This window comes from Sinocyclocheilus rhinocerous, unplaced genomic scaffold, assembly GCF_001515625.1.
Source record: "Sinocyclocheilus rhinocerous isolate Xijiao unplaced genomic scaffold, SAMN03320098_v1.1 scaffold1071, whole genome shotgun sequence".
Taxonomy (NCBI): domain Eukaryota; kingdom Metazoa; phylum Chordata; class Actinopteri; order Cypriniformes; family Cyprinidae; genus Sinocyclocheilus; species Sinocyclocheilus rhinocerous.
The window spans coordinates 640537-655852 of record NW_015638033.1 but is presented as its reverse complement, the minus strand read 5'-3'; positions in this window follow the sequence as shown (position 1 = coordinate 655852).

Sequence of the window (15316 nt, the reverse complement as noted above, 5' to 3'; positions counted from 1 at the left end):
GATGCACAACCAACCGAGAGAACCGCAGCCTTATGAGGATTGTCAAGCAAAATCGATTCCTAGAGCATTTTGTCACATTTAACATTTCTGTCACATACTTGAGGTATTCGGCCAATCACAACGCACTGGACAGCTGGCCAATCAGAGCACACCTCGCTTTTCAGACCGATGAGCTTTGTAAAAATCGATGTATTTCAGAAAGGCGGGGCATAGAGGAGAAACAATAATGTACAGTATGTGGAAATGAATGTGTTTTGTTTTACTTTAAACCCGCATAAACACATTTCATTACACCAAATACACCAAATAATGTTCTTTTTAGCAACATCATATGACCCCTTTAACAATCTAGCCGCAGCATTTTGAACAAGTTGAAGACATGACAATAGAGACTGTGAAACACCCAAGTACAACACATTACAATAATCTAATCTGGATGAGATAAAAGCATGTATTACAGACTCCATGTCTCTTAATGTTGAGAATGACTTCATCTTCGCAATATTCCTTAGCTGATAAAAACAACTTCTAAACACAGCATTGATCTGTTTATCAAATGTCAAATCAGAGTCAAAAGTAATGCCTAAGTTTCTGACATGTGAATGAAGATTACCAGATAGAGGTCCCAGTTTACTGGCAACAACCTCTGTAGAAACAGGGGAGCCAAAAATGAAGACCTCAGTCTTAGAATCGTTTAACTGGAGAAAGCTGGCAGATATCCACTGTTTAACATCTCTCAGACAATCAAACAGACACTGTAAACTGGAGGCCTTCTTTGGATGCAAGGGAACATAACACTGAGTATCATCTGCGTAACAGTGGTATGAGACATTGCACTTTTTAAATATAGCATACAAAGGAAACATGTATAAAGAAAATAAAACAGGACCCAAAATTGAGCCCTGTGGAACTCCATACAAAAGTGGTGCATAAGGTGATGAGTATTTGCCAGTCTCTACCGAGCTGCAGGAGATGCTGATGGAGGTGAGAGCGACTCCTGATACTGTAATCGGGGGAAGCTGGATTGAACTGTGATATCACAAATGACTGGCAATCCAGCTGCTGACTTTCTGCTGTGAGTAAAGCTTTATGATGTTGATTTATGTCGTCATGTGAACATCTGTGTGTGTCTTGTTTCTCTACTCATGTTTTCTGTAGAGCTCATGATCTTGGCTTGAGGTGGAATCTCAGACTCTTTGTTTCCTTGTGCAACAACATTTCAAGCTGCTGTAGGTGTAAAACATAACATAAGGGTTGGGATGTCAGTTCATTTCTGTGTGTTCTCTGGTGCTTCTTAACTAGTGCTTACAGATCCCATTAATCCATACACTAAACAGTTCATGAGTTGGCTCTTTGCCTCTATGTTGAGCTTTAAAATCATGTAATTCACACCTATTATGAAGACGTTAAAGCTGTCATTTATGTTTGCAGTGCAAAATTTGACTTTACATTAGTTATTTTACCTAAAAGTTGTTAGATTTAGCATTCTATAGATGAATGAATTTGAACAACATACATACACAACAAGAGAACATGACACAAATAATGCTACACCCTGATGTAAGAAGACATTTCCACAATGATTCAAAGCAAAGCTAAGATGATAGATATCTGGAGAGCTTTAAATGACAGAAGTGTGATGGTGTATCAGTGCCATCTAGTGGACGAGCAGGAGAGTTGTAATGACTTTAATTAAAGGGTCATGAACCCCCCCCCCTAAGAGAATGAATCCCGTTTGTGCCGAACTCTTATTACAAAGCAAAAACAAACACTCTTCTTCCATCCATGAACGTTTCTCTCAGTTATTGTGCGCAATCTCACAGTCTGTAAGGTCTGTCATAGCAAATCAACACATGCTGTTGCGAATAATTAAGCGAAGCGTCTTCTCATAGGATAAGAACACGCAGTCTCATGAATAATTTAATAGACACCGACATCGATGTACTATTAGTCCTTTGCCGCGTCACAAATTGTGACGTCAACACGTAGATTTTAAACCCGGAAGATGAAAATAGCACAAAAAAGCTTAAAATGAACCAGTTGTCTCCAACAGTTAAAATTATCGGATGCTAACATTGTCTTCTATGATGTGCAACACAAACACCTCTGCTAAAATCTCAGAAAAAGTAGTCTGGGGTTTCATGACCCTTTAAAGTGAATGAGACTCTCACGGTTATGAAAAGCCATTCTGCTGCTGATGGTGAGACAGCGTGGGGTCAGAGTCCAGCGTGTGATCGGTGATGGAAGAACAGGAGAGTTTCTCCACCGCAGAACAGACAGCATCAGATCTGGACTCGAGCTACAGCCGAGACGACCTCACATCACTGCGACTGCCATCAGCACAGCAGAGTGAGAATGACCATCAGTGAGAAACCGTCAGTGAACTCTCTGAGAATGAAGAAATGGGACGTGTGTCTGCGGACGGTGGCACAGCCAGACGATCGAGGATGTGAGACAGAGCAGCACCAAACAGATTCCTTAAAGAAAGCAGTCTGCTTTCCACTGTACAGTACAGACTCCATGCATGTTAAAGGTTGTTCCATCCTGACCCTCATGATCAGTGTAGAAATAAGAGACATTATTGCCAGGTTTGCAGGTCTGGGTGTCTCAGTGATGTGAACACGAATGATAATGCAGATAAGAGAGAATTTTTGACATTTTTCACAGAACTCGAGCCTTTAATTTACCAGGTTACAGGTGAAAGTTGAGCTCACTCTTCAGGTGTGGCGGTTGTCACGAAAGCCAGTGTTAGCTAACAAAGCTGAAGGGCAAAGACACACAGTGTGCTTCAGTCTGTGAACACACACTCAAACTCTGGAAGAGCCGAGCTTTCCTCATCTGGCCTAATGAAGACCATATTCACTCCTGTACAGTAGGTGGCGCTGATCTGCTGATCTGTCATCCGGCTCTCACCAAGCCAAACCCAAAGCTGAAAAACAGTGCTGTGTCCCAGTTCACTTACTTATACTACGCCATAAAGTATGGACTCTTTTTGTGAAGAAAAAGCACATACTTTTGAGTATATTAATTAATTGAGTATATTATTAAACTTAACTGCTCCCATCTGACCGCCATCATATTTCAGTAATACAGGAAATAGGAATTATATTCATTTGATTCATATTTGTGTTTGAGATGTTTTCATTTTTAACCCTTGGTTCTGACATGGACTGATGAACAAATATATCAGTTGTTCCAATATATACTAAAGCAATGCAATTTCACAAAAGCCTCCATTATAAGATTTCTTTGCAAAACGAATTGTTTAAACAAAGAATCTTCAGCAGTCTTCAGATGCACTGTGGGCAAAATCAACCATACACACATATTATTATACCTTTATTTGACCAGGAAATCTCTTTTTCGACTTGGCCAAAATGGAAGTATAAAAATTTCACAGCGTCCATAAACATGATAGCATGATAAAGTTTATAAAAGACTCGACTTTACCAAGCTCTGTCCTTATGCGTCTTTAAAGCACACGTGATACATATCTACAGTCAGAGTCTAGACTGTAATGCAGATTGTAATGAATTTCACCATGGTAAACTGTTTCGTTCTGTAAGGATCAAACACTGCTGGGTTAAATGTCACTAAAATCAAGAACAGAACGAAAAGCCAAAACAGCAGCCATAGAAAAACATGATTATAAACTAGAAACTCAACCTAACTCTCAACTGAATTAGTGATATGTGGTTTAAAATACCATCAAATACTACGCCTTAATATTTAAACACAGATACAGTTTTACAGTCTCAATTTCATTATCCTCAGCAGTGTTTATTTTTAAGATGTATTTTTTGCTTTTATTTATAAAGGACAGTATAGAGAGCAGACAGAAAAAATAAGTGAGAGGGATTCATACCTGAAGCACAACTGTAAGATACGTCTGACCCCGAGTCCATCGGCCCCTGACATTACGTGCAGCAGTTTTTACAGCAAATACATAATTATTTTCTTGTTTTTGCCTATTTTTAACCACAAAGTCCAAAAGTCCAGCAGCACAGTCTTGATAGCTTTGGCATTTAAGGTTGAGTCCATAACCGTGAGTTCGTGCATATTTGCACTGAATTTGCTGTTTGCATTTCCCATGTTGTCTTGAAGTCCATTTACTGCAGCTCTACAGTCACTGAACACATGACATTTACAAAAAACCAAGCAGAAGAATTGAGCAGACAATCATGCACTGCAGCAAGAGTTCAATACAACTGCTTTAGGCCAAGTCTTGCTTTGTGTTAGTTCGGGTTAGTGAAAGCAAAGAAAGATAAAATAGAGAGTATACAATCTACTTTTTATGGAGCCTGAGCATGGTGGGTCTGACTGAAAATATTTTATTTCATTCATTTTCAATAAATATTTTAGACATTGGACACATACATACAGAACCACACCTGCTCGCGGTTCACTGTCCAGTCCAAATACTACAAATAAATGTTTAAAAGGAAGAACGAATTATACTATATACGACTTGATTTTCCTTTGTTTTCAGTGGTTTGAGTCCTCCAAAGCTGACCAGCTGCATAAACAAAGTCAGTATGTCTCAAGAACTAGTTTGATCAACTAGCAGTAAGCCAAGTGGTAATCAGTCTTTCGGATTCAAATTAGACTATTTTTCATGCAACTGATAAAGTTATGGCCAATCTTGGAGAAAAAAATGCACTAACTTTTAAGACTAGTCTAAGCATTTTATGCCCCAGATGTTGATTTGAAGCCTTAACTTTTGCCTGCAAGATGCAACACTTTAACCAGGTAAGTCACTGACTGAGCTCAACTAAAGGACTGGTTATGAAGAACGAATGGCTTTTCCCACACGATTTCCACAAACTGGAATGTAACCGGTTTTATTTGAAACACTAAATCAGTCTCTGGCGCAAGAGCGCGACGAAGCGAGCGCTGACCCCAGGAGCCTCATTAAAACTAGTTCAGGGACCGCGACTCCTTTGCAGAAACTCCGCAGCTTTGTGAACTCGAGCGTCACTCAGAAGAGCGCCAGAGGAAAGCTTCTCTTCTGATAAACACACACCCGCACACGTCCCACCGGCCCGCGCCGCGTCTAAACGCACACTTGTCTGAGTGTGACACTACAAGAGGAGGCACGTTTGTCCCTGAGCTGTTCGTCTGAGATCTCTGCGCGTTTCTCGTACCCTCCAGATTCTCCAGACGCCACGCTCAGCTTCACAGGAACACACGCTCGCTATCGGAAGAGGATGAAACAGCTGGGGTGTGTAAAGCAACACATACATGTGGCAGCACATACTGTTCTCTTTCAGGTATTCTTCTGGGCTTTGTCATTTTGGGTTTGATTTTTCCAGGTGTTACACTCAAAGGAAGCTGCCGCTGCTGTCTGGAGGAGCAGAGATCCTCCGTATCTTCTCATTATGGAGCCACTGAGAAGAGCACCACGAGCTGTGACTGACGGTATGAAACGCCCACCGCTCATCATTCAGATTGAACTTCAGCTCTGGACTGACCAGAGAAGAAAGAAGAAGAAAATCAGTGCACAAATGAGATGTTTGACTCACTGTGAAAAACACGGGTCTACAGTATCCAACTTAGTTTGCAAGCTATGAATGTGTGACACTTCCGATTCATTAGCTGCTATAGGGAAATAATTAGAGTAACAAAATGCAGTAAACGGTGAAACTACTTTGATTTTGTTAATTAATTTAAATATTATGATACAAACACCAGTTTGCAATATCACACAGCATAACAGACTGTTTTTGTTCTGGTAAAATAACTGAAAGTGAATGAGACCGGAAGCCACACACATTCAAGTTAAAATGGCCACACCGCTCTTACATTAAAAATAAGGTGGATGTAATGCTGCACAGACACGTATGTTTGTTTAATGAGGACAACGTGGCCTAATGGTGCAGTTCATGTGTTGTGTGCTGATGTGTTGGATGTGCCCTCAATGTGCACTTTTCCATTCTTTACTACCCGACATTTAGTGTGGACTCAGAGGAAAGAAGCACTGTAGACATAAAGATGATGATAATGACTACAGACTAACCCATTCCTAAACTTTCCTTAAAAACAAACACAACAAAACATCAGTGATTTATGAATCATGTTCCCAGTGGAGAGTGAGTAAACACACACACACACACACACACACACACACACACGTGATGCAGTTGGAGAAATTAGATGACAGTATATTTTAAAGTGCCATTTCATTGAAAGATTTTCAACTGCAAAAACACTACTCCATAAATATTCAAATGAATATGAGCATGTGGATGAATCCGTTGTTTTCAAAATATATCATAAATGTCTGTATAATGTAACATACACATGGTGAGGCACTACAGTGTGTGATTATATAGCTCAAATGTGCTGCTGTCTTCAGTCAGTGATGCTGTGAATCTGTCAACAGTTTGACCAGTTTTGGTGAAACACACACACACACACACACGTCTGGTCAGCTATCCTCGTGGGGACTCTCCATAGGCGTAATGGTTTTTATACTGTACAAACTGTATTTTCTATCTCCCTACACCTAAACCTACCCCTTACAGGGAACTTTGTAACATTTTTACAATAAAAAAAAAAACCTTTGTTTACTTTATTTTTATACCAGTTTTACAAATGAGGACGTCCCCAAAGAGAGTTTTTTTTGGAGATTTTGTCAGGTTTAGCTCACTTTTGGGTACAAATTTGTCCCCACTCCCCAAAATATGGTTAAATAGGTACACACACACACACACACACACACACATGTTGGGTTTCCATGTTTTATGGATTAATTCCATAATGTATATTATATACATTCACATAGAAAACTTATTTGAAATTGTAATATTTCACAATATTATGATAATAACGCAGCCTTGGTAAGCAGAGGAGACATCTTTCAAAAACACTCCACAAATTATTTATATTCACATTAAAAAGCTTGGTCCAACGGCTGCGTAAGGACGGCTCGGCTCCCAGCAACAACAGCTGACGGGCGAAACAGGCCGCACTCTCAGCATCACCTGCAATCAGATGTGATTTCATATCGGTTCTTTTTCCAGTTATCACAAGTGCTGGATCAATGATCTGTCCTATTAATCACTATTAATTAAAAATATTAATTAAAAAGATATTTTGGTAACACTTTCTATGAAGCCCGTATTTATAATACATTATAAGGGTATTCTTAAGGCATTATAATGAATGCATAATGCATTATAAAAAACCTTATAATATGTTATATCAACTCATGAATATTCATAACAACAGTTATAATACATCATAATACTTACGTGGTTGTGGTTATATGTTTAAGAGTATGATTATTTATAACACACAATGAACACCATATCAAATCTACTTCATTTACAGAATAATGGACTGTATCATATCTTGACATTGTTTATTTAAGATCTGCACAGTATCTTACTACAGCTTGTGAGTGGTTAGATGTTGAGTGTTATTTGAGTGTTTCCTGTGGAGCTAATGTTAATTAATTGATGTGAGCTGAATACTCCAACTGAAAAAAATGCAATGTTTTATATGGTTACATTTTATTTTGATGGTCCCCTTAATCAATGGACTATAAGCAACTTTGCAACTACATGCCAACTAACTCTCATTAAAGTATCAGTATGCTCAAGAATGGTAGAATCTAGTATGGTAGAATAAGTTGACGTACTTGCAAAGACACTTATAGTCAGTTTATCTGTTGGTTGACCATCAAAATAAAGTGTTAGCAAATATTTACAGTAGCAGACATACTAATACTCTAATGACCGATAGCTGATATGTAGTTGCAGAGTCACTTATCAACAGCTGTTTAAAGGGTACCATCAAAATAATCAAACTGATATTACAATAAAAATAGTTCAAAGCAAATGTGTCATATTACACATTCATCTGATCTGATATCTGATAAAATTTATTATTATTATTATTATTATTATTACTAATAAGTGGTCTTTGACCGCTTTAAGTAAAGTAGCATAAGAAAAATGGCAAGATATGAGACTTATAATACATTATAACTATGAGAAATATAATCCATTGTAAAAGTGGATGCAACGTGTTCATTGTGTTATAAATCATCATACTCTTAAAAGCTATAACCACAAATAAGTAAATATTATAATATATTAAAACTGTTCTTATGAATATTCATGAGATGATACAACATATTATAAGGTTTTTTATAATGCATTATGCATTCATACCCTTATAATGTATTATAAATACGGGCTTCATAGAAAGTGTTACCGCATTTTCTTTCAAATCAGTATTTCAGGTAATTTATAAATTTTTTGGTTAGTAGTCATAATAAGCAGAATATTATACAGTCAGCTGATCTATATCACAAAATAAACACAGTAAACTAAAAAATTACTGATAAGCTATGTGTAATCCTATAATAATAATTGCTCAGTGGTCCAGCATTAATTTAAGTGAGTTAATATATAGTATATACAGTATATATATATATATATATATCATGCCTCTGCCTTCCATCTGTTATTCAAAATACTACAAAAATCTAATACAAAAAACATACAACATCTCTATCTATTTATATCGCATTAATAATTTTTAACATTCTTTTGCATATAAGGATCATGGAAATATTAATAAAAATCATCCTTGATTTTAAAGACATTCTTGTTTGCATTTATGTTCTGAACAGTTTTGGTACTGTGTGAAACCTGTGGCCTGAAGCACAATGAGGATATTAGACTGCAGTGCATGTGTAAAGTTAGCAGTATAATACATCAAACTCTCTTCAGGCAAATGCTTATAATGAACAGGAGTGTGTGTGATCCTCGAGGAGTCCTCTGGATGGCGCTGTCTGTCTGCGCTTCAGTCTGCAGCACCGCCTCATTAGAGTCCAGAGCCCCTCACACAGCATCACACACATGTCAACAGGAATGCAGCCTGCATGCAACAAACACAGTCAAATCAGTCATGCTGCAGGCTATCTCTCTCACAGCTCACATGACAATTACCTGCTCACAGCACAAGCAGGCGTCTGAACGCTACTGCGTGTATTTTACATGGTTTATGCTTTATATGTGTCTGCAGTGGGTGAATGCAGATGTGGACTATCTGTGTTCAGAGTAAAGTGTTTATTCCTGGTAATGAGCGTACAGTCACAGGTAATGTCGCTGTCTCTCATAGTTTCACGATGAGCCTCTATTCAGCTCGTGCCCTTTTCTGTACCTGTCCTGCAGGTGGACGCGGTGCTTTGTTTTCACATCATTAATCATTCCTGAAGCCACACTTGAGCCTGTAATGATACGCGCGGGACCCACCGCACAATTGCCTTTCTTTGATTATAATAGTAAGTACATGTAACGTGTAACAAGGACACCTTAAAATAAAATGTTACCAAAAATATTTTCTGCAGTACATGCATATATATAGAGCGCGGTGTCTAGAACTAAAAAGTCTACAACAAATATCTGTTTCTTCCTTCCCAGGTCTCTGGAGGGTAAATCTTAACACACGCCAGCAAGGCCGCAACTTTACAGAAGACAATAAGCAGACTTCATTCGAACCAAATGAAGCGTCTGGCTTTGGAAAAGCGGCGGGAAGGCATACGAGGGACCCTGTACCGGCGGGATGAGTGAGGCTTTCAGAATCAGCAGGTGCATCTCTGTTCTGTCAAACACAGTCCGAGCAGATTACACAGATCTGAGGGAGTTTAGCAGCCTCCCGCTCCATAAACACCAGCCTCAGGTGTGTTACTGGAGAGCGGCCAGAGCTTTGATCACGGCTCCAGGTACGGATGCGGCCCGGACACGTACTCCAGTAGCTGCACACATGCGTGTCATTACTGGCATAACGACAGGTGCAGACGAACACAGTCAATGCTATAATACATGAATACTAGACAGAAGAAGAGCAGCCTTTCAACAAGGACAGACGTGGAAAGGTGGATCTCCTGGGATTCTCAGTGATAAGCACTGCCGAATATACGGCACAACGGTATTGATCTTTAATTAAAGCCGCTCTTAACTGCAGCTGAGTGGATGAGAGTTAATTCATGAACTAGTGATAATATTTGTGCTCTGCATGAGGAGGTACATAAAAAGTTATCTATTGTCTGAGCAGTTTATCAGCGCAGTGATGGCGGAACGTTCCGTGCCACGCCTGGGACTTACGAGCAATAACTCAACGTTATGGGTCAATTTAAAACGGGCCCTGCGCACCGATTCTCAGATGTCCTTAGCTGCTGAACGATGCTGCTGCTGGATTACTGGAGGTCTGTCTGGATCAGACTCTCACCACGTGAGCACATGGAGCGATACGATGAGGAAGGGCAGAGGGTGTCTAGATACTGTGATTTCACTCTTTCTAGTCTTATTGATTTCTTCACAGGATGCAGCTATTAACATTGAGCGTGTTCCAGAGGAGCTTGCGGCAGGTATCCAGGCGCCTCGGAGTGTGTGAGCGCTGTGCTTTCATAATTAAGGTCAGCTGGGATGCATTAAAGCATTTGAGGTGTTAAAATTGGCGCTCCTCAGAGAGCGAGTTGGCATCGCTCACGCTCGTAAATTAGCCGCGCGCTCCCGTTGCTGAAAAGGAGGGCGGAGCTACGGCTGCTTTGAGTAATGGGCTGAACCTCTGATGTCTTCAACAGTCTCAGGTTCTGATGATCTCACAAAACACACGACCTGCTGTAACTGGCCGCTCTAACCATTAGGAACACAAAGCATGTTATTCTGTGCAAGTGAGCACTGATGAGTGTTACTCGACCAATAGAACGGTGAGCACACCTGTCAGGTGACACACACAGCAGCCAATGAGAGGAGAGAAAGACAATTCAACTTCCTGCTAAGAAAGAAAAATAAATTAACTAAAAACCCCATGCAATAACCATTGGTCAGGTTTTACTGGAGATGTTACAGGAACATTATCTTTCCTTCGACTTCTTTTTTACAAGTAGAAGGAGCTGTAGTTGCATGACCAAAAAAATTCTCATTTATGTAAATGGACACAAAGCCTTGTCCATGTTTGGTTTTACTTTTGAAAAAACATTTCATTCAGAAGTTAAAGTGACACTCTTGATAATTCATCTACCGCATGGTCTCAAAAAGACGCAGCATGTTTAATGAAAATCCCAGTGGCATCAGTTTTTGTAGGATGTGGGACGGGAGGCTTGTGCTCTGTATCGCTGCAATTTCTGCAGTCATTTTAGACAAACATAGTGAAATCAGTGGAACGCAGTGAAGACGTCAGTCAGATATATGGTAATGGCTGGAACGTCTTGTTTTTAACACCAGTATTTATTTGACCATTATGTTAATTTGTCCTCATAAAGCTTCACTTGGCAGCTCCATCTTTCTATTCTCCGTCTATGAAGCTCTAAAGTGGACCGGTGGGAGAACAGTCCAACATGCCTGCTTTACTAAACAAATAATCATCATGCAGACCCTTCAAACTGTCTTTTGAACACAGTCAACACTACAGTTGTTGAAAATGAAATGAGATTATTTGCTCCCCCCCTCCATGCTGAAGCTTGATGATCGGACTGGAAATATAAGTGCTCATTTTAATGCCCTTCTTACTGTAAGCTTCTTGTTGAAATTGTTCTTGGGAAATGGAGAGATTGAATGTCATTATGCGTGATGTTAAACCCAGCCTATGAAATAATTCAGGAGCTATCACATAAAGTATCTTACGCTCTCGGAGGAGGCTTTAAAAGACGATAAGGCTGGGATACAAACGCTAGCTTGAGTCCACGCAAACCAAATTAATCCAGTAATGCCCACGGCCTGGAGGGAGGGGGCCGCTCTGTTAAGACCACCTTTATTCAGTGGCCCTCAGCCCCCAGAACTAAATGACAGCCGGAAAATCACAGCAGCAGGGTCGTGCACGGTGCATTACGGGCTCCACCGCAGCGCCAGTACAGTAGCGGTCCGAACGCCTGTGAATGCCGCCGTCACAAAGAGCAGCTTTGAGCAGATCCTGAAAAACACAATGCACGACGTAAAGGAATGCAGCGACACTTACAGAAAAACAGCATTGAAACCGCTCTACCTTCTGATGCCATGTGTTTTTGTACAATTATATTAGTCTTTGTGACAAAAACATGTATGTATAATTAGCACTTCACAAATGCATACAAATGTCGAAGCCTTATTAGATGCTAAATCGTCAATGTTTTTCCATCTTCGCTTTCCATTTTTTAAAAACTCTCACGCAGAGAGCCCTTCTGGAAAGCACAGCATTTCTGCAAACTTGCCCGTCTTCGGGCCGAGCATTTCTAACAGTAATTTACACCTATACAATTACAGTGCTCTGGAGAAGATATAGTGTCAGTCCCTTCCTATTTAACAGCGCGACCCACCACCCTCCGAGGCTCGAGCTGAACGAGTGTTTCCCTGATTAATGATGGAAAGAGCCAGAGCTTCGAACCCTGCCAGGAGAGGTGGGCTGCTCTCAGCCTTTTTATGGAAATTAACCACAAAACACAGCCAATTAGAAGTGTGTTATTTAGAGCGACTTTCCCCCCTCTTTTCATTTGGCTGAATAATGACATGGCGTGATATCCAAATCCTCTGTGGCAAATTAATGTGATGTTCGGTCTTTGCCAGCTCCAGGAGCCGCTCGACCGCTGAAGGAAAGTTACGCGCTTGCCGCCGTCTCAGACCGGACGAGATTCACGCGAGGTGCTAATGAAACCGACATGTCTTGAGTAAATAGTAAGTGAAAAAATATTCCCTCTCGCCCACAAAACACTTTTATCAAAAGGCTGTAGAGGCGTATAAAACTGCTACGATTATATCAGCTGCGACATTAAAGAGTTACATTACAATCTGAAGCACTTCTGTCTGAAAATTTCGAGTTAAAAATACCCTTTCCCTTTTTATGTAAATTAAAATGACACGATTTGTGAAAAAATCTCCTATCCGTTGATTTTAGCGCAATGCGCTTATGCAAAACAATGCGATTCCTCGTTTTTGTGGCACGTTGAGGAACTCGCGGGGAAGGACCCTGAATGTGCCAGAACACACTGTGGAAGTTTCAAAGGGCAGAGTCTCTAGGAAATCTACTTTTTCTTTGGAAAAATGTCACAGGAGAGATGGGAGATTGGCACCACAAAGGGCCCAAAATAGCACGGGCTGCTACGCATTGTCAGACGAGATTTAGACTGAGGCGCTGACTTTTGTTCTGTGAAGTGTCGGGCCCTGAAAAGGAGATTGGAGGTGTAGAAATTGCAAATTATTTTTTCCTCCTGCATGTGCGTTGCTCCCAGTCAGAAAGCGGTGGCTGCCCACACGAGTGTCCCGTACCGAGTTCTTCCCAATGTTCGGGCGGATTTACCTGCCGGAGCTGTAGGGTTCAGGTCTGCACGTATTCCCAGGGTCCCGTCTGTTATCGCTGCCGCCCTACACCACAAAAGCCTCGTATGTACTTAATGCAGCTTCACCCCCGGGACACATAATAGGATTAGAAATCATTTCTAAAAATTTACAAAAACAAATCATATGGCAGGGCTTAGAAATTGCTAATAATTTCTCCATAGCTGGTAGATCAAAGGCAGGCAGCGGAGTGACCCCTCTCAGGCGTTTTTAATGAAAGGGTTAATCTTCTCAAAGGTGACCATTCAGGAGCAGAGGTGTGACCAAATGAAGAATTCAGCCCCGAGATAATCAGCACACAAATGCTCTGAGGAGCGCTGGGGCCGATCAGGCTGTTTTGACACGGTGAAACGACGAGCTTGATCCGCTCGATAATTGATAATAAGGCATAAAAAGACGCTGTGGAAAAGCACATGCATAAAAATACAAATGCTGGTCTCAGAGGGGAGGTGAAGAGCCTCGAACGACCGAAACGCTGAAAACCTCTCAGTCTCAATCAAGCTGAAACAATCAAAACTGGCTATATAAATCAGGTTTGCTCCAACTTGATCTAACTAACCTGCGTGTAACATTCTAGTAATCTTAAAGACCTTGATCAACTGGTTCAGCAGTGTTTGATCGCAGCTGAACTCTTCAGGCCCTCCAGGGCCAGAGTTGAGGAACCCTGACATAAAACACGGATTTTGGAGGAGCTTATTCATCTAATCCTGTCAATCAAACAGCTGCCTGCATCCCTCCATCATCCAAACACCACCTTTATTTCTGTCCTCTTTATCCTTTCTATCTACACACTATATGAGCAGGTAAACTAGTGAATTGTCACTTCCACACTCTTAAAAATATAGGTTCCAAAAGAGTTTTTTCATTTTTTTTTCAGGGATGGCATAGAAGAACCATTTTTGGTTCCCCAAAGAACCTTTCAGTCACCAGTTCTTAAGAGAATCATTTCTTAGTACGAAGAACATTTTAATAATCAAAAAAAGCTTTTTCCATTATAAAGAGCTTTTTGTGCAAATGGATGCTAAATGTTCGTCATGGAACCATCAATGCCAGTAAAAACCTTTATATTTAAACAAAGAGTTGTGTCCTGAAGTTACTGCATCCAGAAGAAGGCAAATGCTATGGCACATTGATCTGGTACCGTGTGTGTGTGTAATTCTCGAGGTGACCTCACTCGGAGGTTCCTCACAACAGACCCGAGCCACAGCACTCGGCCAGATCGTATTGGCACAAGGTTTAATTAGGTAATTAGTCAAAGGCCATGTTGACCCTGAGAGGGTAATACCTGTGAACTTTTACCCCTGGCTCCTAACACATCTCCAGGGAGCTCGGGACGCCGCGGCACAAAGGTCGGCGCAGGCACCTGCAGGCAGAGCCGCCCGTCTTCACACGCTTTCTAAGTGAGGATGACATCCCGACACTCACTTGGCATCCCGACACTCCATTCCTGCTGGGTCCGAGCGTTTGATTGGTCATTAGGAGCTCCAGAGGTCTGACACTCGGCCACGAGCTTCATGCCTTCCCCTGTGAGAGACTTGTGAGCAGTGAGGGAAAGCTTTGTGTCCGGATGCGTCATGAATTGAGGGCTCTCCAGTCGTGAGGACTCAACTAACCACATTTGGCTCAATTAAGCAGCTCCAAGACAATAGATATTGTAAAAAGTTGCACCTCGGCCCTCGTGTCGCTGTCATTACAGAGAAAAAAGACATTAACCCTCACTGCTTCCCTGCATTGATCCCAGGCTTTTATGGTGTCCCTGGAGCGTGGCAGACAATTACAGATATTATTACATCTGCATTGATTTCTTTAAGAGAGCCCAGCGCCTCAAAGCAATTTGAAAAAATTACAGTTCGGAAGTGGGCCAATTAAAATGCCCCGGGGCCCAGTGGGGGACATTCAGTCCTCACAACTGTCAGAATGTCACTGTGTTCTCACCTTATGGCGATCAGACACACACACACACGCACGCACACACACACACACACACACGCACA